Genomic DNA, 27,740 nt, shown 5'->3' on the forward strand with positions numbered 1-27,740 from the left:
AGAGAAAAAACTAGGAGAACCCTGTTAATCCATTAATCCCTCCATCCATAGACTTAGATCATATTCCTTTAGCTGAGAAGGATTATAGGATTAGTGAAACATAATGTGACTGTGAATGTTTAGAGCTCTATTATTGGCTCGAGGACAAACACGTTGATAAAATAGATGAAATTGGACTCTGGGAGTACAATATTCCTCATTGTATTTTCCCTCTAACCTTCCATGCCCCTGAATTCACTAGGAAATGCCAAGTCTGCTATGTTCCTAGTCAAAAATCCATTATGACCCCATCTGTCGAGATCTTGTTTACAATTACTGCCCAATCTATAAACCAGATGATGCTAGCTGCCCTTATGGAAAACAATGCCCCATTCTCCTTAGAAGCCCTCACCCAACTCTATCAGAAGCTTGATTGTGCTACAAGAGCCAAGAGTTTTGAGATCTTCTTACGAAAAAATGCCCAATTACTAAAGAAGGACCCTCCATAGCCCAATTACAAAAGAAGAACCCTCCATACCCTTCCTCAATCTTCCTTGATCAAGCTAAATAGATTCTAACCATAATTTCATACATTTTGGGTTAGTATTCTAATCAGTGGGTAGATGAAACCAGTCTAGGCTTCCTTTCCATCTTTTCCACAGATAGAAAACCATCTCTTTTGTTCAATTTCAGCGAATTCTTGGTTGATAACATCCATGAGAAGTTTCTAAAATTTCCAACAGAACATGTGTTTAATTACACTTCAATTTTAATTTATATGATTATTTATTATCAAGCAGACATGTTTAGTTTTTCTATGAAAAAGCTAGATGAAGAGGGAAATCATAAACCTGTGATATTTTGGACTTATTAAGTAATGAAAGAGTAGCAAGAATTCTCATACAAATAGTTCATTGAAGAATGTTTTCACCCACCTATGAATGTTTTAAATAGCTTAGCACAACCCATAATCAATGAGGACATCAAAAGGATTCTGCATTTTACAGATCAGGTAGGACTGGAGATTGGTATTTCTACCAAAATTATATAGAAATCAAAGTTTATGGATGTGAATTAGAACCACACAAGCTACCAAAATACCTCCCCATGAGTGTGGTTTCCGTGGAATACATCAGACACATTTTAAATTCAGATGATATTAATTTTGTGGTGGCAAAAAAGAACTCCCAGTTTCAGATAAAGTCACAAGTGGGCACATTCATATGTAATACTAGGTCAGTAGGAGAAGAGGCAGACAAAAATATTAAAGAGATGAAATTTATCTTGAGTTTTGCATGGTGTTATGACCCTTGGGGTATCATTTCCAAGTTGACAGTATAGAACAAATCTACTCCATATATCCACACCTCAAGGCCTGAGATAGAAAAATATGCAAATCAATCAGAGTGGGAAGAGAATACATTGCAAGAAGCTTAAGAACAACTGTTTTCTACTTCAAAATTATAGACTCCTACTCTTAAGGAGAAAGCAAGTAAAAGACAAAGAAAGGAGGGATAATCATCAACAATAGGTAGTGAGGCTAAAGATTTCTGAATGAGTTATAGGGAAAGAGCAAAGATCACTCCTAGGACAGATGAAGAAAAGGAAACAGAAGACCAAGATGCCATCATAATTGTAGACTCACCACCTAGAAGGAGCAAGTTTGTTGCATCTCCTATTGGACCTTAGATTTCACATGGTCAAAAGGATATAGAGCTATCTTCTCAATATGTCCAAGGAGGAAAGGAAAATAATGTTTTTTAAAGGTATCGAGATATCAAACTTAAGAATGAAATTTTTAAGAACAACACCTACAATTAGTTTTGGAAGCATAATTCTAGCTAAAAGAGCAGGTTATTATTAGTTTTTGACACAAAGCAGGGAAAGATGCAAATGGCCTTCCTTTAGGCTAAAATTCCACATCCTAAAACACCAATAGATTACACGAGTACAACATTTGAATTCAACACCAAAGGTATCCATCCCATTGATCAAATGGGGATGCATAAAAAGACTGGTGAGATTATTTCATTAACTAATACTCCCATGTCATTGTCTAAGATGTAGGTTTCATATGCAAATATTCAGTCCCAATTGAAAATGGAAAAGATGTCTTCTTTAGAAAAGGAAAATAGGATCAAATATTTGGAAGATTTGGTAGTCAATATAGGATATGATCCTAAGGATATAAATACTATAGAGGAGGTAATCAAGAAGAAAAATCTTGATATTGTAGCATTGAGAAAGTAGTTGAAATTGCCAGCCATAGAGGATCACTTGAATAAAGACATTGAAGAAAATGAAACACAGAAGGTTGACATTATGAAGCTAATCATAGAGTAGAACATTCATATCAGATAGATGGAGGAAAAAATGGAGAAAATGATCAAAGAGAAAGAACAAAGTCAAGGGATGGCCTTAATCCCCTTAGATGTCATACCCATCACTCAGCTCAAAGCTACAGGAACAAAAGTTGCAGAAACTTATTCAAATCAAAGTACAAGTGCTGAGTAGGTCACCGAAGAATATGTCAATCCAGTCAGAAAAAATTAAGACATTGCAAGGGAAGCTCAAAGCTCTAGAACATAAGGCCAGAATTGAAGCTTCTCGTCTAGTTGAAGTGCAAAAGTTGCAAAGGTTGCTAGAGAGGTTAAAGAAGGTGGAGAAGGATACATCAATTGGTCATACCTTAACTGAAGCCAAGGAAACCATTTGGATGGGTATTCTAGATTCTATGAATGAGATTTTTCCATGCATCCAAATCATTTTTGAATAGAAAGAATTGATACAAAAGTCCACTGAAACCATTGTTCAAGTAAGGGAAAAGCTGGGAGACATACCTACAGAAGCCTCCAATATCATCAAATTCCTAAATTCAAAGAATGAATATGAACTTGAAGAATTAGGAATTAGTGACAGGACTACCACCATCTTGGAAGTCAAGAATGTTTTGACTAAAAGAACTCTCATTGATCAATTAGAAGAGAGATGTGAAACAATAGAGCTGGGGGTGAATAGGTTTTCCAATAGGACTAAAGTGTTAATTTAGAAAGGATCATGTTGGGTAGCGGAGGCCCCACGTAATGGTTTTTGGGCTCAAAGTCCACAATTTTGGGTAATAGTATGGTAAAGGCTCTGTGAGGTGCATGGAGCGCGAATTGTAGTGAGTCAAGTCAAAGGGTTGTCCGCCCGAAAATAATGTAAGAAAATAGAAAGTGAGTCAACCTACCCATGGTTTGTGGACCATGGAAATGTATAAATAGAGCAAGGCTCTATGGTTAGAGGGCAGTTTTTGTTTTGGATCTTAATGGTATGGGTTTATGAAGGCAATATTCTCTCTACATCTGTAAGTCTAAGTCGAGGGTGTTAGTAGGTGGATAGAGGCTCTGAAACTATGTGCATGGAGGCCTAGTAGAGTCTGCAGCTATGTGCACGGACCCCTACAGCTAAGTGTGCAAGGTAAGAAATGGGTTGTACTGAAGCAAAGACATTAATAAGGATAAGTTGGCTCTAAATTATTGCAGATCTAGATATATTCTAGTTTATGCATTTGTTATGATCTATATGTTTATGTTCGAAATTTATGCTTATGTATGATTGCACGCACTGGTTATTACTGTTAAATGTTTGCTTAAAGACCTTAATAATCAAATCTGATCTATAATAAACTCGTTAATAACAAAGCACATAGGTGCAGATCTATGCAGAAGCCTGATAATAGTACAGGGTAGCGCAAGGGCATAGAACGGTTCATGACCCCCTCTTGACCACATCTAGACATCCCAAGGGTGTGGAAACCTGGCTCTAGCACCTGCCAGTAGTGCGGGATTTGTTTGGCTAATACACTTCCGAACCTGGGTTAGGCCCCCAACAAGCCAACAAATGGTTCCATTGCCGGGACTGGGATCTGCCTATGGGATGTCTGATGTCGGAACACTGGAACCCTACGAAGAAAGAGATTGGAGAGTGGTTGGATAAGAAATTGAACGAGTTCGTGGTACAGGAAAACAGAAACCCACAAATATCTAAAGAGAGGTGGCTGGATCGCTACATATATACGGAGATCCACGAGATCTTCTTCGCGACCTTCATGTTAGAGTTGTATGAGTGGATCATGAGGCTAGTTGATAGTGTGGGAAGGTGCAGACTCAATCAACCAATCGTGTGGACTCCCGAGTTGGTGCATAGGCTAGAGGCGTTTGAAGATAAAATAGCACGGGCAGTAGATCATTCCCTGGATTAGATAATAGGAGGGTTTATTATAGAGTTCATGATAGACACAACCGTGAGTTATAGCGAAGTGGAAAGGTGTTTTCTCCAAGGACTAAGGGGTAAGTACATCAAATCATTGAATACCTGGATTAAAATGTTGTTATGTGAAAAACGGGTTATGCGAATCCATTGATGTCTGGGGTAATGCGAAGTGGAAGAGGATACAAAGGGACTAAAGGATTGGAGAACAACCCCCTAATTTCACTGTCGTGAGAAAGCGAAGAGGAACTCGTTGGGTTCTCTTCGAGAAGCGTGGTCTGGTTGATCAAGAAGCGCATTCCACTATTACCACCTCTAACCACACCCCCACCAACTTCACCTACATCAACCCCATCTTCACCCACCCCACCTCCACCACCCCCGAGGGTTGGAATGGAGAGCATGATCAAGTTGCCTGTATTTAGAGGCGTAGGAAATGAGAAACCAGATTAGTTCTAGTTCGTGGTAAAGGCAGTATGGGAAGCCCAAGGTGTTACAGATGATAACATAAAAAAGGATACTTTTGTAAGCATGCTGCAGGATCGCGTATTGACGTGGTATATAAAGTACTCCAACAATCACCTAAATGCCAGAATAATGGCAATCCAGGATGCATTGAACAAAGAATTTAACTGGCCAAAATCAGAGACGCAGTTGGTCATTGGGTTCAAAGAAATTGTGATGTTGCCTGGTGAAACCCTGTGGGATCTAGATCAGAGATTGAAAAGTACAATTTGTGAGGCTAACATGACATTTACAGATGTGCAGCACCGCGCATGTTTTGTGGCATCTTTGACACCACATCTGAGGATGGCGATGTCATAGAAAAAGATCTCAACCCATGTTGAAGAATTAGAAATAGCGATGAGGTTGCATTAAACTCCAATACAGGATCCGGGGTCAGGAGTTCAACAAATTCATGCGCAACTACAAAACCTATGCTTAGAGATTCAAAGTTTGAAACAAGATAAGGCACCCTGGTCAGAGGCGCATGAAGAGGCGTGGTGCATAAAATGTAAAGTACTGGGCCACGATAAGGATCATTGCCCAATATTTACAAACTATTTGGCAGGGGGGGGCTAATGCCATTGCGACCAGAGGCACAAGTGGGGCCAAGCACAACGCCTGCACTCTGGTGCACGATCTGTCAGGTAGGAGGAAAGCACGCCACAGACAATTGTCATCTATTGCAAAAACTTATAAAACCCCCCCAGCAGCTATTTTGCAATTTTTTAAGTAGATGGGCCATGACGAACGAAATTGTCGAAGTTATGAGTTGTTGATGGATCAGACATCTACTTTCAATATGTAGACTAAGGTGCAAGGTCAGGATCCAGCAACAACAATAGCGCACGATGGATTCTGTTATCACTAAACAAATTTCAAAGGAAAAGGGTAAGATAAGAAAGATTTGGTTTTGGTTATTGTCATGCTCCTTTAATGCATAAGAAGCACTTGGAAAACTCAAGGTCAGCATTCACGAAGTATAAGTGTCTAGCAAAGACAAAACAAGGAAAGGAAAGACTCTTATGAACTCCAAAGTTTCATGTTATGAAAAACAGCAGCCAACTTCCAAGGGGATTACCAAGCAATGGAAAACTCATCTATGAAAAGTAAAAGAGGTTTTCATTCTTAAGATACTAAAGTACAAAAAACTCTTCCAATTTCTTCAAATCCATTATTATTTGAGAGAAATTAATGATCAAACTTGCGCTACGAAACTGCTGTAGGTGCAAGTTTTCCACAGGCATATTTCTCTGTTTGAAAAGGTAGTCAACTTCCAGGAGGTCTCTAAAGCAACTGAAAGCCTATTTTGGGAAATGGAAAGAGGTTTTTATTCCTAACAGACTGAAATAGAACAACCTCCTTCCGTTTCCTCAAATCCATTACGATCTGAGAGAAATTAATGACCAAAGTTGCGCTACGAAACTGCTGTAGGTGCAGTTTTTCATCTTCTGTTTGACACAGGTTTTTCAAAGACACATTCTGGGCGGTAGGGAAGGTTTTTCAAACAACCAAGAGAGGTTTTTGTTCAGCATGGATTTTTTCACAAAAGCCTCCTTCAGTTTTTCCAAATAAATTTTGTACGAAAGTTATGAGCTCTGTCCCAAGACCTACTTTTCAGCCAGAACAGAGCAAGGGACAGCCTCCTAGTTTCTAGGAACAGCAAAAGGATGAGTCATCAAGGGCCAGATGGAAGGATATGAGCACCATCAAATTCGACTTCATGGATTGTTAGGTTTCAAAGAATGCTTTAAATGTTTAGATAAGGTTTTTGTAATCATAATAAGGAGTTACACTCCTAGTTGGATTAGGTCTCTAGGACTACTAGTTAGTTGTCAAATGCATTTAAAGTTTTGTTTTATGGTTAGAATAGGTTTCAAGGATGGAAAATTCGAGTTCCCCTCATGCTGGAGGAAGGAATCTACATGAACTCTATATATGGGAGAAGAACTAATGTATTAGGGGTTGGAAATTTCAAGAGAAACAGTGCATATTATGTTATTGCAGAACACTGTATGTTTTATGTTAATGCAGAACTTTGGCTTTACTACTCAGGATTCAGAGAGGGTTTTATGTGTTTTATTTCCTCATGGATTTCTTCATTTGCTCACTTGCAGTGGTATGAACACATGTTACTTAGAATTCATTGATAATTCTCTAACTTCCTTCATGTGTTTCCTATATGATGTCTCTGTTTTGCTAGTAGATTAAAACTCTTTATGCCCTGACTTCCATGTAAGCTGATCAGTTGTTGTACTAAAACATGCTCTGACTCCATAGCCCAATAGATGCTTGTTGATTGGAATTTCAACCATTTATACATTTTCATTTGATTTCAATCCATAGAGTTAGCCATCTTATTCATTATCCAAATCTCTAATCTTGTGAGAGAGCCCTCTCAGGTTGGGGAGGCTAAGCCTCAGCCTAAAGTAGGTTTGAAATAGTTACTTGAAGTCTTCCTGGTCTGCAGCCTTCCAGGACCTGATTTTGAGATAACATTTTGGTGCGTCTGCAGGGAGCCTGAAGTCTATTCATTCCCGAAATTAAGAGGTTGAACTTCTGAAGGTAGCAGGAGCTCAGACATCATTTTGAGGCTGCAAAACTACCTTGGTGACTCCACACGTCGAATAAGAAATTGGAAGGTGACTCCACTGCTAGAAGATCAGTAGCTTGATGAAGTTTCAAGATGAATTCCACTGCAAGAATGAATTCCAGGTATGCTCCTATGAATCGGTCTCATATCCCTGGTTTTCCAAATCCTATTCCAAAGGTTGATTGGTTAGAGGATCTTCCGATATTCAAAGATGAAAGGAAAGACAATGTTGCTCTTCATTTGATTAGGTTTCATATGCATGTACGCAATCTTAAGGTTCATTTCCCTGAAGATTGTCTCATGAGGATGTTTATGACCACTTTAGAGGGAAAAGCATGGTCTTGGTATAAAAGTTTGGAAAATAGTTCATTATATTCTCTTGCTGATTTCCATGATGTGTTCTATGACATGTATAAAGAGTGTCATCCCTCTTTATTTCTGGTCAAAGATTGTTGTAAACATTCTACGAGTTTTATTCAATATTTGGAGGATTGTTATGATGATGATGAATTTATGGATGAAGAAAGTTTAGAGGCTCTTCATAACAATGCATTTCAACACCAAGAAGAAAGTATAACATCTCATGAAACGCAGCATGAAGATCAGCAGGGGTTTATTTGTGAAAACCATGTTTCATCTTTTGATATGAATGAAAAGATGCAGCAGATTTGTCAGTCTTTTGATCACAATGAGTATGAAATTGATTTCAAACACCAAGAAGAAGTACTGGAAGATAGCTTTTATAGCCCTCAGGCAGAGGAAAAGGCTGTTCAATTTTGTAATTCCATGCAGCATCTTACATCAAAGAATGATCATAATAGTGAGGAAAATTACATTGTTTGTAGGCAGCATTCAGAAAAGCAGTTCGATAGCATATCAAAAGAATCTTGTGTGGTTGAGAATCAGTTGTCTGAAGATGTAGAATGTTATGATGATCATCAACATAAACATGTATTCTTTGACCCTATAAGTGAATATATGGACAAGCTTTGCACTCCGGTCTTTCATTTTCATTTGCATTATGAAGATCAAGTATATATTGAGTTGATGTGGTCATCCCACTACCATGGTTATTTTGAGGTCAGATGCAGTCAAGAGCCTCCAATATCAGATAAGACAATTGACTGGCTTTATTGGAAATATCATGTTGCTTGAGCTACAAGTGGAGCTTGCAGCTGATAGGGTAGGTAGGTAGGAAAATGCAAATAAGCTCAAGGTTGACTGAGCATTTTTCTCAGTAGATATAGATTTCTTTCTCCTACAGTGCTCATCAAGATTAAGCCTGAGGTGAAGGCTCAAGAAGCTTAAAGGGAACACTTGTCAAGCAAATTTTAGTTTGTCATAAAAGGATAAAGCACTGGACCTGCGAGTTCTTAGTGTACTACAGGAGCACACTATCCCAAGTGGAGCCACTGTTATCACTAAACAAATTTCAAAGGAAAAGGGTAAGGTAAGAAAGATTTGGTTTTGGTTATTATCATGCTCCTTTCATGCATAAGAAGCACTTAGCAAACTCAGGGTCAGCATTCACGAAGTATAAGTGTCTAGCAAAGACAAAACAAGGAAAGGAAAGACTCTTATGAACTCCAAAGTTTCATGTTATGAAAAACAACAACCAACTTCCAAGGGGATTACCAAGCAATGGAAAACTCATCTATGAAAAGTAAAAGAGGTTTTCATTCTTAAGATACTAAAGTACAAAAACCTCTTCCAATTTCTTCAAATCCATTATTATTTGAGAGAAATGAATGATCAAACTTGCGCTACGAAACTGCTGTAGGTGCAAGTTTTCCACAGGCATATTTCTCTGTTTGAAAAGGTAGTCAACTTCCAGGAGGTCTCTAAAGCAAATGAAAGCATATTTTGTGAAATGGAAAGAGGTTTTTATTCCTAACAGACTGAAATAGAAAAACCTCCTTCAATTTCCTCAAATCCATTACGATCTGAGAGAAATTAATGACCAACATTGCGCTACGAAACTGTTGTAGGTGCAGTTTTTCATCTTCTGTTTGACACAGGTTTTTCAAAGACACATTCTGGGAGGTAGGGAAGGTTTTTAAAAAACCAAGAGAGGTTTTGGTTCAGCATGGATTGGTACACAAAAGCCTCCTTCAGTTTTTCCAAATAAATTTTGTACGAGAAGTTATGAGCTCTGTCCCAAGACCTATTTTTCAGCCAGAACAGAGCAAGGGACAGCCTCCTAGTTTCTAGGAACAGCGAAAGGATGAGTCATCAAGGGCCAGATGGAAGGATATGAGCACCATAAAATTCGACTTCATGGAGTGTTAGGTGTCAAAGAATGCTTTAAATTTTTAGATAAGGTTGTTGTAATCATAATAAGGAGTTACACTCCTAGTTGGATTAGGTCTCTAGGACTACTAGTTAGTTGTCAAATGCATTTAAAGTTTTGTTTTATGGTTAGAATAGGTGTCAAGGATGGAAAATTCGAATTCCCCTCATGCTGGAGGAAGGAATCTACATGAAATCTATATATGGGAGAAGAACTAATGTATTAGGGGTTGGAAATTTCAAGAGAAACAGTGCATATTATGTTATTGCAGAACACTGTATGTTTTATGTTAATGCAGAACTTTGGCTTTACTACTCAGGATTCAGAGAGGGTTTTATGTGTTTTATTTCCTCATGGATTTCTTCATTTGCTCACTTGCAGTGGTATGAACACATGTTACTTAGAATTCATTGATAATGCTCTAACTTCCTTCATGTGTTCATAAACTGTGTTTCCTATATGATGTCTCTGTTTTGCTAGTAGATTAAAACTCTTTATGCCCTGACTTCCATGTAAGCTGATCAGTTGTTGTACTAAAACATGCTCTGACTGCATAGCCCAATAGATGCTTGTTGATTGGAATTTTAACCATTTATACATTTTCATTTGATTTCAATCCATAGAGTTAGCCATCTTATTCATTATCCAAATCTCTAATCTTATGAGAGAGCCCTCTCAGGTTGGGGAGGCTAAGCCTCAGCCTAAAGTAGGTTTGAAATAGTTACTTGAAGTCTTCTTGGTCTGCAGCCTTCCAGGACCTGATTTTGAGATAACAGATTCCAGGGACACGGACCTGGACGAGGAGGAATGGGACCTAGACGAGGGCATGGACAATTAATTTTCTACAATTGTTGAGGACCTGGGCAGTACGCGCGTGACTTCACGAACCCGACCAGAACATGTTGCCCGTACTGTTACCAATTTGATCATGAAGCAATAGATTGCCCCACACTAATTGCATAGATGCATGAAAAAGGGGTGCTTCAGGCTAATCCCACTCAGAACATCCAAATTATGAAGGCTGAACCACGCGAAGAGGACCCTAACGTGAAAATGATACTCAGGAGTGGTGCAACTATAGGAGAAGATAAGGGGAAGAAACTTGAGAAGGATACATGGGTTTGCAAGGCCGCTACAAAGAAACCTAAGTTTGATTTAGAATGCATAAAGGAAACATTTATGGAAGCTAAGAAGAGCTTCATGGAGGCCTCTACTTCAGGTAGCAAAGATGAAACTGAGCTGGAAATGGATCCTTCTATGCTAACTACCTTTTCAGAGACATGCATGAAGCTACTACGGGATAATAAAGCAGTTAAGGGATTTCAAGAGTTGATAACTAGGTGTGCAGGGTCAGGTGAACCGCACATGGGCTGGAAACTAGGTAAGCATGCTTTGCGCACCAGGCAGGAAATGCGGTTTACTGCCCAAATTGGTGACTATGAGATGGATCAGGTCATTCTAGATTTGCGGTCAGATGCGAATGTGCTACCTAAACAAACCTAGGAGCGCATGGGTAGGCCCACACTATAATGGTCTCCTATTCAATTACGGATGGCAAACCAATAGAATATCTTGCCTATGGCGAGACTGCAAGGAGTCATAGTAGACATCAAAGGTGGAAGCAAACAAACAAATTTTGAGGTAATAGAAATTGTGGATGATAACAACCCATATCTTGCATTGTTAGGGATAGACTGGGCCACAAATATGAATGGAGTCATCAACATAAAGAGACGAAAAATGATATTCAAGATAAAGTCTCTTCGCGTAGTGGTTCCATTGGACCCAGCTGAAGGGGCACACTACACTGAGCCTGTGCGCGATAAGGACGGTGATGATGAATTAGAATGCATCTACCAGATCATAGCGCAGGATCAGGATCAGGTGAATCTGATAATGGAAGAAAGAATCTCATAGGAATGTGACAGTTCTTGCACGTTGGACTCAGATGAAGAGATTGAGTGATGGTAGAACTGATTGCATGAGGTCACAATGCTAAATTGTAATATGATGGTTAGATCACTACGCTACGTAACGAGAGAAGCAAGGGATTTTCCAATAGATGCGGGTGCAATGAATGTGGAGGAACTAGTAGACTGCTATGAAAAGGCAATTTTGGAGCAAAAGCAGTAGGGTGCACAAATGGGGATGTTATGTAAAACAACTACACAAGGGTGGAGGACACGCCAACAAACTAGGAGAAAGTGGCACGGACGTAGAAGGTAGGTGTGCATATGCATTGGAGGAAAAAGCGGGGGGAGCATCCGTTGGCGACATAGGATGTAGGTGTGTATGATGCACGTGCCGAACCGGCTAAGAATCAAAAATCAGAATTTGCCACAGTGATGCATTCTACTGACTATTTGCAACAAAGCCAGCAGGAAAACAAGGGGGAGCATGAACAATGTCTACCTGATAAGACGACCAAATAGGAATCTACAGATACCAAGGGTTCGATGGGTCTCTAATACCATCAGCGAAAGGAGAGGGGCAAATGTGAGGGAAGAAACTCCCCAAACCGTAAAATCCGCATTTCAGTCTACATGCGAGGTCCTGGGCAAGGAAATTTGGTGGTTGAAGGAAGCCATTCGGTGCAGCAGCAGCAGGCTTCACGAAATCGAGGAAGAATGGGCATAATTGAGGAGGAAAAGTGCGATGTTGGATGAATATATTAGCAAAATAAAAATCGGCGTCACACAAGTGAGCAACGTGAATATGCAAATAAGGGAACCAGGCCTGGCTAGGTCTAGCCTGGTACTAGAATGAGCTGCAACCTTGCTATCATCGTTGCGACCACACCAACAGAGAAATGTACCATATACAATAGCGCTGATGGGATAACGAATACGAAGTCACTTGAAAGGTGCCCGCAGCTCAGGCTAGTAGGGAAGCTGAAATCTCACACCTAGGGTGTGACCACCTGACTAGCTGTGGAAAGCACAGTCTCAACGCCCCAAGCAGTTGAAAGGAGGTGCGGGACTATAAACAAGTATGCAGGAGGCTTGCGTAGAAAGAGGGTTCCATGCAAGGCCATTCAGTCAGCAAGATCGCGGTCACGCCGACGGGGCTACACTGCCACGTGGAAAGGTTGGGAGGTGATCGTTAAAGTCACTATTCATGACAAGAAGTTCAAGTTATGGTAGAGTGGAGCAAGCGGTGGGTCAATAAGACAGGAGCCCCGAGATAGATACGGAAAGATCTGTTGCCCAAAAGATATTAATAAATTGAAAAAGGAGGGAAAGGTTCCATTCAAATTTACGTGTTCATCTAAAAACCCTTGGACAACACTGGGATATTTGAGCCAGTACAGAACAAAAAACATCCAGCTACCAGGCCTCCCATGAGTACCATGGCTAGAACCCGAGCATAGTTCATTGAAGAACTATATCCGACCTAGGAGGAACTAGAAGAAGCGGTCGTTGCCTCTGAAGTTCCAAAGTCCCCAGGCACACCGCGACCCTAGAAAAACAAGCAGACTATGGGGCCAGTCTGGGTATTGCCAAGGTTCAGTAAATTATCAGTGGCCAAAAAGGGCAAAGTAATCACTACTAAAATGGAGGAGGACGAGGAATATTTGCAAGCCTTGATCGCTCAGATTGAAGCATAGGATGAGGAATAAGACGATGCTTTCCAAATACCTTCACTACCACCATATATCTCTCCATGGAACGGGATAGCCAAGATACTGAAGGACTTGGACGCTGCGAAGAGTATGCTTTAGAGCCCACTTCTTTCGGAGGAGATAAGGTTTGATGGTCTGCCATTGGGCCAAGTACCAAGTATCAAGTTCAAAGATTGGGATCTTGCGGACAATGAGAAGTTCCCCAAATTGGCTGAAGACAAATTACTATCATGGAAGTGGTTACAGGGTGTGGAGAAGGCAGGCTTACTCAATCTGAGGTGGATACCCCACTATCACTGCATGGCCATCACTATTTTTGTTATTCGACAGTTACTATGCCTGGTAAATGAGGGGTATCTATGGTTGGAGGAAGCGATTTCCATCACAGCTAATTTAGTGCACTGAATTACCCATCTGCCTATTAAAGGGAATGACCCCATAGACATAACTGGAACAAGTAGCGATGTAGGTATCGCAGAAGCAATGAAGGCTAAATATAAGCTGGAAAAGTGAAAGAGCGGGTATGTAATAGCAAGCATCAAAGATTGAGGGGTGTGAGTCACCACCCAGCTACTGGCTAGTAAACTCATGACGAAATGCCGTGTAGATGAGGTGCCAGCCCCTGTCATTGTGCTTGTGGAGCAATGTGCAGAAGGGGTTCAGTTCAACTGGGCGTAGTTTCTATGCAATGACTTTTTGACAAATTGTAAGGAAGCATAAGAGAAAGTTAAGACTTTCCATTATGCATGGTTGCTACTATCAATCCTTTTGGTTGTAGGAGAACTACCACAGGGTAACTAGTTTCCGAGCATTGAGAAGAACCTACCTGAAGCAGTGCGGTATAACTCATTCTGGACTACAAAGGACGCTACGAGGGTTCGTAAGATCAAAGTACTCCGGATATTCATGGAGGCAAGTATTTGGACATGGATCTCTCATAGACCGCAGTTGTCCCTGACAATATATAACAATTTGCAAAGCACGACCGAGTTCAAAGCGGACATGCATAACCTATATATCTGGGCACAAAAGGATCCACAACAAACATGGGTAAAGCTTCTATTCATCGCAACAGATGATGAAATTTATGAGGTACTAGTAGAATGGCCTCTAGAGTGGTGCACCCTAGATGTGGCTACATTAGAAAGGATGGTAGCAGAACAACAAAAGAAGGAAATCTAGCTGCGACTCACTAAACTGGCAGAAAGGACACATTAGGGACAAAAGGCAGCTTCGTAGCAGGAGGCGCCCAAGGAAGTAACTACTGAGGAGATTAGGGAAGATCAAGAAATGTCCTTAGAATAGGACATGCAGAGGGAAATAGAGACACAAGAACACACGGGCCCTCCCACAAAATCGACCCAAGCCAAGAGGTCACGCATCAAGGAGTCGCCACATACACACAAAAAGTCAAAGAGAGCAAAGACTTTGGAGAAAGAGTTTCTTGACAGCAGCGAACTGGAGTGCAATGTCACTACAGGTGCATTGGAGGAGCTAATGACAGAGTAGAAAACTATGTTGCGAGAGCTCAAAGCATAGTTGCAGGCATTACAGGTGCGACCCCCGAGAGGGATGATACCAAACCTAGCAGTGGACACAGCCATAGCCGAGCAGATGGTGTGCACCCAGACAATGAACACTTTAATGTTGCTAGTAGGTGCTATCCTAGTAGAAGCCGAAGGTGAAATTTGAAGTTGGGGGTTGAATTTGGCTGCCATTCCTAGATAAACCCTATACCAACTGCAGGATGGGGTAACCGTTGAGCTTCATGCTAGGGAATGTTGCACCCTCCAAATCTTAATGGAGCACAAGGAAAATCTGGAGCAGGTCAGTCTATAGCACGATGACTTGGTCGCACACAACCAGGAAGTGGAATAGGCCGTGGCGGAGGCCTGCAGAAAAGTACCAGAGGTGGTTGTCCCAGTGGAACTTCCAATAACTGACAAGATTCATCACATGGCCACAATATTCCGTATGGCCCAAGAGGAGGCTGCGAAATCTTAGTGAGAATTAAATTTATAGATTGCAGAGCGAAGACTAAAGGCATAGCCACCCACACCCTTAGAAGTTCGAGAGTAGCGCTGTGGTGAAATTCAAGAAATATTGGAAGTGATACAACGCGCTGTCCAAGATTGCTCGAGGTTGTTGGATCAGTCCCTCCTTACACTCACATCCCTCCAAGAAGACCCAACACTGCAACAGGTAGAGACAGAAGCGAGGGAGTTACAACAGGCTTACGACAAAGTTTGGGGGACTGTGCAAATGGTTGCCATCACGCAGCGATTGGACAAAATGAGGGAGGCCTAGGTTCTCAACGCACAAGTTGATGCCGCTCGGTAGAAGGAAGCATTGCTTAAAGAATGCATCTAGCCTTGGCTTGATGAGGCATTCGCGGTCTCCACCAAAATCGAGGGAAAGTTAGCACACACGCACACAATATATGAACCTGGACAAGCAACTAAAACTGATACCGATGCGTCGGTGGCTCGCGTAGAATGGGTACAACATATGGCGGAATTTTTTTTTGCGAGTGTAAGAAAAGCATAGAAGTTGTTGAATGATCTCTACGCGAGGATTTCCACACTAGCCGAGTGACTCAAGATGAGTCACAAAGATTGTGTTGGGGGCCTGTTGGGTAGCGGAGGCCCCGCGTAATGGCTTTAGGGCTCAAAGTCCACAATTTTGGGTAATAGTATGGTAAAGGCTTCGCGAGGTGCGCGGAGCGTGAATTGTAATGAGTCAAGTCAAAGGGTTGTCTGTCTGAAAATAATGTAATAAAATAGAAAGTGAGTTGGCCTGCCCATGGTCCACGGACTATGGAAATGTATAAATAGAGCAAGGCTCTATGGTTAGAGGGAAGTTTTTGTTTTGGATCTTAATGGTATGGGTTTATGAAGGCAATATTTCTCTGCGTCTGTAAGTGTGAGACAAGGGTGTTAGTAGGTGGATAGAGGCTCTACAATTATGTGCACAAAGGCCTAGTAGAGTTCGCAGCTGTGTGCGCAGACCCCTACAGCTGAGTGCACAAGGTAAGAAATGGGTTGTGCTAAAGTAAATACATTAATAAAGATAAGTTGGCTCTGAATTATTGCGGATCTACCTATATTTTGGTTTATGCATCTGTTATGATCTATATGTTTATGTTCAGAATTTATGCTTATGTATGATTGTGCGCACTGGTTATTACTGTTAAATGTTTGCTTAAAGACCTTAAGAATCAGATCTGATCTATAATCAACTCATTAATAACAAAGCACATAGGAGCGGATCTACACGGAAGCCTGATAGCAGTAAAGGGTAGTGCGAGGGCATAGAACGGTTCGCAACCACATCTAGACATCCCAAGGGTGTGGAAACCTGGTTCCAGCACCCTCCCCTACTACCTCGGGTGAGACTTTAGTCTGCGCTCCACGAGCTGTTGCTGAAAGGGCCGGTAGTGTGGGATTTGTTTGGCTAATACACTTCCGAACTTGGGTTAGGCCCCAACAAGCCAACAGATCACCCACCATATATGTGATTAATGATAAGCTGATTAACCAAGAAAATTATGTTTTGAAGATGAAGGAAGTGCCCAGAAGCAGCATCAAATTCAGTGGTATAAAAAGCATCATGAAAGCAAGATAATTCTTAGAGGTTATGGAAACTAACTTCTATATCTAGAATGAGGTAAAACATGTCTTCAGAGTAAAGCAAACATTTGAAAAATATAATGAGGTTGACGATATTTACTGGAGGGTAATTAAGTTAACCATTCCAGATGAAAAAGCTGGGAGGAACTATGTGATTTACTGGATTAAAGGTAATTCGGATGCAACCAGCACAACAACCAGCACATCAGTGTAGCAAAGTTTTAGGCTGATTCAGCAACTGAATCAACCAAAACAAAGCCACCTCTTCATGTTGTTGTCTACCTTGCCTATCTTTCTTCCAAAGATCAATTTTATTGTCTAGAATTATGTTAATAATACCCTATCATTTAAGACATTGATTTTGTAATTATTTGTATAAATACTTCATAGTTTGAAGTATTAAGGGTTGATTGTTGAATATAATTTTCTTGCGTGAATTGTAATTTCCAAGTTGCTAGAAGCATCAATAATACAAGGACATTTTAACAAGATTCATGTGGTGTACGAATTGGTGACATTTTTATTTTGTTCATTTGTTTAATCATTGTCTCCTTTTTATGTCATTTATGAAAAATTTAATTACATAACAAAAATTGTGATGAATAGGATATGTTATTCAGAGCACCCTATTCTGGTTGTTAGTAATTTATATGTTTTCTGCTGAGGTCAAATTAAGGAATTCTTCATTTCTCCTTGGTTTCTACTTAATCTTACATTTGTGTTGTTTCATAATCCATTTAATATTCTGAAAGAGACAACTAGTGAAACCTAGATTGCCCTGTGAAACTCCTTTAAAATTTGATGCAGATACAGTTAATATTTAGACTCCATAGCCCAATGGAATTATAATAGTTTAATCAAACAAGAAATCCAATAAAAAACAATCATTACTATAATAACTGGCCTAAAATTGACACCAAACATAGCTAAATTTCACATAGAGATGCCTCTCTAAAGCTGGAAGGGCTAGATCCCACCTTCCAAAATGGTTTTTATGTTGTCCTATGTGTTTACTCCCTCGACCTCAAAAATACAGAAGACAACATATCCTCCTAGGAACGGAAAATAAGTTCAGTATTTTATCGGTAGGATCAATTTCCTTAGAAGATTCATTCCAAACTTGGTTAAGATCTTGTCAGAAATCACAAACATGTTGAAGAAAGATACTGAGATAAAATGGAATAGTGAGGCTAAAAAGTCTGTTAGTGAAGTAAAGTTAGATTTGACAATTAATCCTCTTTTAATTAGCCCTGATTTTACTAAATACTTCATGATTTTCTCTTTTGCATCTAAACACACCATTGCAATAGTTATGTTGTAGAAAAACAGTGAAGGTTTTGAAAAACCTATAGATTTCTTCGACAGAGCTTTAAGAGATGCCTCCTTAAAGTACAATATCATGGAAAAACAAGCCTTTTCTCTAGTAATGTCACTGAAATACTTTAGGGTGTACATTCTTCATTCCCATATAATTGCATTTATTCTAAGTGTTGTAGTGAAAGATATCCTCACTCAGACTAATCCAGATGGGAAAGGAGGCAAATGGATTGTAGTAATCCTAGAATATGACATTGAAGTAAGACCTACTAAGCTCATTAAAGGTAATGCACTGGCTAAGCTAATGGCCGAGTCAAATTTCCATGAACTAGACATAAATTTTATAGCTTCACTTGATGAACAGGAAGAGTTGGTGACTCCACAAGTATCAAAAGAATTTTCTACCTCTCCTTGGTATTCAAATATTATCTTTGTTCTACAAAATTTACAAGATCGTCCTGGTTTAAAAAAAACAAAATCTAGATTTCTCAAGTTAAAAGCTATGAAATTATGTATTTAAGATCATAATGTGTATTCTAAAGATGTTGGGGGTATGTTTCTAAATTTTTTATTGAAGTATGAAGCAAACAAGGCTATATAATAATTTCATCAAGGAGACTATGGAGGACATTTGTACTGGAATACCACAACCAAAAAAATCATGAGAGATGGTTTCTACTGGCCTACCTTGTTTGTAGATGTTTATAAGAGAGTTTCAACATGCCATTAGTGCCAAATATTTCAAGGCAAGAGAAAACTTTTGTTGTTACCTCTAAAGCCCATTTCAGTTGAGGATCCTTTCCAACAATGGGGTCTTGATTTCATTGGTGAAATCCATCCAATCTCCTCTGCTCAAAATAAATGGATTTCGACAGCCGCTGGCTACTTCACTAAGTGGATTGAGGCCATCCAAACCAAATAGGCTACGGAAACTGTAATCATTCAGTTTTTCGAAGGTAATATTCCTTCCAGATTTGGATGTCCACATAAAATCATTACTAACAATGTTGTTGATTTCAAATAAAAAAGAATGATTGATTTTTTCCACAAGTATCACATATTGTTAGGACACTTAACTATTTATTACCCATAAGGAAATGGGTTAGTTTAGTCTTCTAATAAGACTTTAGTCAACATTATGAAGAAATTATTGCAGGAAAAATAAAAACTCCTGGCACAAGTAGTTGGTTAATGCTCTGTTGTTATAGACATTTTTGTGCCTTACAGCTCTAAGCATGAAATGTCCATAAACCAAGGGCTCCTAAGTCCCTAAAAGTGTTGTTCTAACTCCTAAAGGAACAAGGTCAACAAATTACAGCTTCTCCCAGAAGTTCTCCGCCAGAAAATGCTCAAAATCAGTCAAATCAGGATCTTTTCAGCTGCTCCACTAGCTAGCTGCGTTGCATAGCACCCAAATACACTAGCTAGGTGCGTTGCAACGCACCTAAATGCACTATCAGGGTGCGTTGAGCGGGAAATGACAAATGGCAGTGCCATTCCGCGAGGTGGAAAGACAATGGAAGCTTCCAGAATCTTCTCCAATGACACTTGCCTCACTGAATTCGACCAAGGATGAGTAAGAGACTCTCAGTCTCCAAGTGGAAGCAAGAACTGACAGAGAGAAGACACTAGTCAAATCATAAGCTGACTCATCCTCCTTGCATACATCTATATATGGATCCCTCATCCCAGAGATCCAGAGGCTGGAATTTTGTACATTGCAAATAATTGCTGTTGGTTTTGAGATAGATATCAGAGTATTGGGTGATTTATTCTTTGTTGGAGGTGAAGAGGGGCTTCTTTGCTGGGAGGTTGATGCTGGATCAGGAATCATCGGTTGTAACTCCTCCTGGATCTTCTTGTTATATCAACAAAACTATTTGAGTTTCTCCTACATGCTTGTGTATCACTGATTTTTGTTACATTTGTATGTTTAGCTTAAATCTGATCCTAAGATTTTTATGAATATAGATCCATGTCTTTGTGTAGTTTTCTTCTTCTGTGATCTTATAGGAACTTGGTGAAGATGGGAAAGTAAGGAAGCAGGTAGCTGGAAGCTGTCAAAGAAGAGAGGGATTGGATCAAAGGATTAGCGCAAGACACAGGTCGGTTCTTTCTATCCCCCTCTATCTTTAATTCATAAAGGAAATACAAAAGTAGTTTTCTCTGTTTGTTTCTAAGGTAACTGTCACACCTTAGTGGGATAGAGTCGTTCTAAATAGACACTTTTCTCGGTAACAAAATGGCGACTCCGCTGGGGACGATTGCCTAATTAGTTTGTTTGTGTATCTTTTGTTGTTTGTTTCATAAACTTTTAAGTAGCGTTCGAACTGCATTTGCCATAGCAAATGCAAAGTAGAAATCTGCTACTTCAATCCATTCACTGGATTTGTTTATGATTTGAACAGCTGATTCACAAATGATATGATTGCCCTTTGCGATAGCTCTTAGAGCTTCCTTAAATCTACCCTCTGATTGTGCATTACTGATTGCTTTTACTCGGCCAAAAACCAAAGACTGAACTGTAAACCGTGACCCAGAACCCGGATAGAATTCTCGTGTCTGCCCCAGCACAGGTACTGTGAAGAGTTCCTGCATTTCAGCGCAATTCCCGAGAGGGCAACCTGCGCTGCAATCCAGTTTCTCTGTGTTACAGGTGCGCTGATCAGACTAGCCCTGTGCAGCTGAGGTTCTTGTGCTTCATTCTTTCCAGTTTTGTCTCTGATTTTTGCAGCCTGTGATCAGTGTATGTGTCTGTTTAAAAACCTCTTTCCTTTGCTGTAATTCCGCCTCCTTTGTACAAAATAACTATAGATGGTTTTGTGTGTTTGTTGAGTCGTTTACAGTTTTCCATTGCAAAAGTAAAATAGTCATACTGTCGTCCTTTGATTTAGATCTGTCACGAGTGTCGATTTTGATCATAGGAGAAAGTTTATTTGCTGTTGACAGTCGATTATGCTTTTAATTTTGCCTTTGGTTTGAATTTGTGACTTTCTAGTGTCGAAATGAGTATTTATTTCAAAATCATAAAGTGTCGTAATCATCTCTACCTTTTGATTTCAAAAAGAAGCTTGTTTGTGTTTGTCACTTGAAAGCAAATTCAAATTTGTACATCAACTTTCTTTTTAGGCATCAATATTAAGAAAGTGAAAAACAAAACACATGCATGTGCATTTGCATATTGGCAGTCTGTTTGGCTTGATTTAGGAAAGTGCATTTACAGTGTGCTCTTTGCTCTTTGTGAAAAGATTGTCTTTCTCTTCCCCTTGTAGCTAGGATTTTCATTGCTGAAAAGAGATAAAAGTTTGCTTATCATCTTTAGATTGCATTTTAGGAATTACATCTACATCTCGTGGTGAACCCAAAAGGCAAACTTCATAAGAAAGATCAACTTAGAATAAATTCAATGAATCTAACAATGCTTTGGAACTTAACGCACAACATTTAGAGGTCTAGGCTAGAGACGTATTCCGGCGTCGTAAAGCCTGGTAACTGTTGTCCTCACTGATGGTTGGGTGATTCCTCCACTTTGAGACGATAAGTGCCAGTACGGACTTGTGCTCCCACGTACCGTCGAGTATATATTCGGAGACCACTATAGGCTTAAATCCTTTATCCATAGGAAGCCGTGTCTGTCGCCCTATCGATCGCAATGCACTGAACACAACATTCGGGAAGATTGACTGTCGTACCGTAAAAAGTATTCTGTAGTTTTGCGATTGGCTTGGTACTCCCTCTACCTAGATCTCCAGAGCAGTCCCTTTCATTCCTTTTCAGACTCCTTAATGGAAAAGGTCCATCTGAGCACTTGTCACTTCAGGCTCATTAAAAATCGAAGGAGAGTAGAGTCATATTTTGTTTTTTCTCGACTCTCAAAAACTGAAAAAACAAGTTGTGTCAAAAGCGTCTAAAATTCATTTAATTTGGAAACATACTTCCCCTTTTTATTTTAGTTGATCGAGTAATCCGCAATCGTGGAAGAAAGTCAATTGAAACCCCGTCGTTCGTGGAGGCTTATGAGTCAACCGTCTTTGTCTCCGGAATTGAAGCTAATACGGACAAAGCGAACTCATTTAACCGGTTCCAAATCTCCTATTAAAGTTAGAAAAAATGTTCCAACGACATTAGAGACTCCAGTTACTCCAAACATTTCTGGAATCCCTGCCTCTATAGAAGAAGTTCAAGAGCCACGGAGGGACATGTTAGCTACCTATACCAATAGGTTTCATTTTTCATGATTGGCATGGGAAGTGCCAATATGAGCTACTTTGGGGATGCAAAGATCTCATATTCGGATGGAAAACACACATTTGCATTTAGTTGATGCTGCCCTATCTCCCAATGGGTGATCCAACAACTTAAGCTGGGTCAGGCCATGTTTCAATTTTTGTTATAGATTAGAGAAAGAAGTCTGTCCAAATAGTTCAATCTTGGCAGAAAAAGTAGTTAGGTAGGGAAAGAAGGTTCCCAACTGTTTAATCTGGGGCCTTGGAAGCAATAAGGGTAGCCTTAGATAGAAAATCAAAAGAAAAGCCAAAGCAAAAGAAAAAGGCACATAAGGGTCTGCAAGCCTAAGTGCACCCTCCATGAATAAACAAAAAATGCTAGGCAAGTAGATGGGTAGGTAGATGGGGTCGCAGAAATGTCATTCATTTCAACTGAATCTTGCTGGTCTAACATGAAAGAAACATCAAGGCATAGAGAAGCTTCTCTTCTCCATCATGTTGCAGCAAAGCAAAGGAGCATGTTTAACTTCCTGTTTCCCCCCTTTCACATTCATTACTAACATCCCCACACCAGTTGCCTTCATGAAAGAATTCAAGGTCTTATGTTGGTTCTTGGTTCTTTAAGAGCCACATTTCTTGTCTAAAAATCTTTTTATCTTGATCTACTCTCTAAACTAAGTTGTTTTCAGATAAACTTAGTGTTTCACCCTCTCACCCCCTTCCCCCCCTTCATATTAACCCCTAACTTCTTATTATCTAAATCCCCTATGTTCCCCTTTTCCCTACTATTGTAACATCATGGTGTATAAACCCCAAAACATGTATAATATTCCCCCTTGTTAGCACTATAGCTAAATAAATTTGTTTGAAGGGAGACATTGGTCCACCAGGGACTATGGTCAACCCTGTCATGGGATTACTCTAGCCTCTGGTTGGAGTAATAACCTCCCCCTAATCCATCATCCCCCCTCTTTTCCTAAAGAATTTCATCAAAGAGCCCCTTTCCCTTCACTCAAACCTAATCATAACCCTTTTTCCCCCCACAGATTAACTCAAACCCCGAAAACCCACAAAAAATCCCAATAGCTAAAGTCCCGCATCGCAAATATTAAAAGGATTATTTTAATATACGGGCGGGTCCCCCCCAACATGCGCGACCGGTTAAAACTCCCGCCAGCCGTTGATCTTCCGCCGCCCCAGATCTAACGGTGGGCGGTCAATCTTGGATCCGGACCTGCCTCCCTTTAACGTCCAGGGAGACGGCGGTATTGGGGGCCGTACCCAGGACGCGTGGCATGCGCTGGGGTTGTTCGGAGCCCCCCTCCCCGATACCGCCCATCACCAAAGGTGGTGCGGGGAGACTGCTTACCACCTCCCTAATACCACCCCTGTGGCACCACCTCACCCACACGTCATCGTGACGTCGTGCCTCCTCCACCCTCCCCGAGGCCCCGTGGCCCTCCACGTCGCCCTACCACTGTTCTCCGCCCGCCACCATGTCCGTCCACGCTGGCCTCCAGCCCGGCATCCACGTCACCCTCCGTACCCCGGGCCCGCCATGACGTCATGCTGACGTCATTAGCGGAAAAAGCACCAATGACCCTTTTTGCCCAAATTTGTCGTTAAAAACAGCCAAACTAGCCGTTTGTGGTCATTTTCGAGGGAAAAGGACGCAGCAACTGCTAACCTGTTTACCGTGAAATTCCCTCCGAGCCATCAAACTCAAAGTTGTGGCTGCCATCACTTGTCAATCTAGCCGCAGTGAGCTCCCCCTGCTCGGACCGAAGACATTCAGAGCTATTTTTCCAGGTATTCACCGCAAGTTCCTTGTTCCGCCCCTATGCATGCTATTTCTGTACGAATTCTCCACTAAGCATCGCTCAAATCCTAAATTACACAATGTCTACTACTGAATTTACAATTAAATCAACCTGCATTGCCCCAGCTCCAAGAATTTGACATTCAAACCATAATTCACGGCTTGACAATTACAAATTTAGCCCCGAGTTGCTCGGCATTGTTCCCTTTTGCCGGGTGGAAGCCCAAGTGTGCATGTCACCAAATTGAAGCCCGCACATCCTCTGCAATCATCCTCACCAATTCACAATCCTTGTGAATTTACCAAAAAACAGCAGAGACAAGTCTGCCAAGCCTGCTTAATTCCACTTTGAAGATAATTTCAAGCATTATTTACAGTCAGCCAGTCACTTAAGCTCTGAGGAACCTTGCAAACCATTGCACTCACCTTGTTCAAAATCAGATTACACAACGGTTGCTCCTGCACCCTCAGCCCTCAGTGTTGCTCCTTTAAATGCACCAAATAAAGACGTGGAGTCCTTGCCTCTTGCTGACAGGGACTACCTCATAGAAGACTTTGTGGGTAACATGGACTTTTTGCAGACCTTCAGGCAATTAAGAGATGACTACCTGAATGGTCAAGATAAATATGGGATATGGGAGTCAAATCTTCCATACTACTGTCTCCCCTCTGTCAATGTTTTTCCTGAGATTATTCGCCTATGTGCTGAAAACTATGATGTGCAGCAAAGAGCTATTAAGTCTCCATCTGGGAACATCCTCTTTCACATTAATCCTGAATCCATCAATAATATGCTCCACTTTGATCAAACTGAGCTGTTGTTCCCATTTTCCATGAATTATCTGCTGGACACTGGTGCCAAGATGACCAGTGAGGATATTTCGAAGATCACCAGGACATTTATGAGACCTGAATGCCAGCCCACAGGGCCACCTCCCTACTTGGATGTCTATTTTACTGAGGTAGGCAGACTATTGCTGGACATGATTGCTTATGTATTGGGATACAGAACCAGCGAGCATGTGGATGAAACAATGCTGGTATTGCTAGCTGCTTACAGCCCAGGCCAACCCCCTGCCCGCAAATATAACTTTTCCAAGTTCATAGCTAACAAGATTCATGATCAGCTGTGCAAAGTAGACAGACAGGGTGTCTTCAAGTACTCATCCTATATCTACCACCTTTTCATGTACTATCAGTCCGAGGTTTTTCCATGCTACATCAAAAAGCTGAATTATAAAGGGGAAAGAAGATCTGTCATCTTCTGGACATCTGTCTATCACAAAGTCCAAAATTCACCCTATTCCTATTGTGAATTTATTGACCAATTTGTATACCCTGTCTCTTGCTTGTTGATGAGGTCCCCTCCTCCCAGAATATCAACTGAAATACAGAAGGTCCTGCAGCTCTCCAAGAATTACAAAATAGGTGATTGGTACCTATATGAGGATCATACAGTCATCAGATTCTATGGCTGTGAGCTCTGTCCATACAGGCTCCCAAAATATGTGCCTATGAGGATATTTTCCTTGGAGTATTATAGGCAGTTAATTCACTCTGACCTCACTCACTTTCACAGCTCCAAAAAGAAAGCCCATCTCAAGTTCAAGCACCAAGTGGGCCCCTTCATCATGAATAAAAAAGAAGGATGGGAAGATGATGAGCTAATCCTCAAAGACAAATACAAGCTATCACATAGTTTCCAGTGGGTCCCTTATGACCCTGAAGGCTTCATTACTGCTAGAAGAGTCAAGTACAGGCTACTAGGTTATAAGCATTGCAAATATCCACACATTGAAAAATATGCCAACCAGCAAGAATGGTAGCAGGATACTTTAATTGAAAAATTAACTGAAGAAGAGACAATGCTAAAGAATTTCAAGGAACTGGAAAAGACTCTTGACCTAGATTCTGTGCAGCAGGTACCCTTCAAACGACCGCACTCAGCAGGAGAAGGGACCTCGGCCTCAAGAACTGCACCAGCCACCCGGGCACCTTCTACAGCAGCACCTAGTACAGACAAAGGGAAAGGAATAATGGGTGCTGAAGAAGAAACCATGAAAGAAAAGCCTGCCCCTTCAGGTGAGCAGCAACAAGGGCAGCAACTAGAGCAACAACCAGAGCAGCAACAAGAGCAGCAACCAGAGCAGCAACAAGGGCAGCAACCAGGGCAGCAACCAGAGCAGCAACAAGAGCAGACTCCCCCTCCACAAATGGAGCCACAAACAACTCCAATTTTGCAAACCCCAGCACAGGAGGAGAGGGGTACGAAAAGAGACAGAGAAGAGTCCACTCCTGCTAGTGGATCCTCCCAACAACCCTAGACCAAAAGGCCAAGGGTTGACTCCCCAGAGGTAGAAGACATCATTTAAGAAATCCTTGACAGTTCAAGGAAAGACAGGGAGGGCAGCCAGCATACAGGTACAAGCTCCTTTCAGCAGGAGCAAGGATTGCAACTTGGTTTGGAGGTGTCCTCCTCCTCTCAGCAGAGCAAGAAGCCCAAAAGTACTAAGGCTTCTTTTAAGCAAATTAAGGCACAGAATGACTTACTGAGGGTGGAAGTCTACAAACAATTTCTAAATGCTACACCAGCCCAGAAAGAAAGGCTAATGTCTGTATATGACATTCAAGAGGAGAAATTGCTCCTCAGCCATTTGAAACCTACAATGCCCAATCCAAAATCAGCGGCAGATTATGTGAAGACAAGGGTGGAGGTCCTAGCCAAAGACATCCATCCCATGGACCAAATTGAACTCCACAAGCAGACTGGAGAAATGGTCTATGCAACCTTGGTAGACAGGGAAACCATGGCCCATGAGCTGAAAGAGTCACTAAAAAATACCAACACTCAATTGGATTTTGAAAGAATGTCCTCCCTAGCCAAAGACAACAGAATAAAATCACTTGAGGACATTATTATCGACCTAGGACATGATCCTAAGGATCCAAAGGGTGTAAGAGCCCTTATGAAGAAAAAGGAGGATGACCTCAATGCATTAAAGAAGAGGTTAAAGCTGTTGCCCACAGAGCACCCTCAAACAGCAGAGCTACAAAAGGAAAAGCAGGTTGATGAGCAACTGGACCTCATAATGCAGCTAAACCAAAAGGTCCTCGACTTGGAGAAAGAGCTTGAAGGGGCATTACAAGATAAACAGGGAGAATCTACATCCCAAGCTCCTCCAACTACTTCAACCACTGCAACAACTACAGAGGCAGCAGTGGCCCCCACAACAGAAGCAGCAGCAACAACAACAACTCCAGATTCCAGCACAAGCGTGGAAGAATTGACTAAGGCCGTTAAAGAAATGGAGCTCCAGGCAAATGAAATAAAACAGGCCAAGGAAAAATTGGCAGAATTAGATGCCAAATATGACAAATCAAAAATAACTGTAAATAAAGGCCCTAAAAGAAAAGATAAAGGCCTTGGAGAAAGAGCTGAATCTGGAAAGCACCATGGCTCAAATAAAAAGGATTCTATGGGCCAAAATTAACCAATCCATCACTAAGCAA

Source organism: Pinus tabuliformis, chromosome X, assembly GCF_031772625.1.
Source record: "Pinus tabuliformis cultivar Carrire ecotype Pingquan chromosome X, CPIR1, whole genome shotgun sequence".
NCBI classification, from domain to species: Eukaryota; Viridiplantae; Streptophyta; class Pinopsida; order Pinales; family Pinaceae; genus Pinus; species Pinus tabuliformis.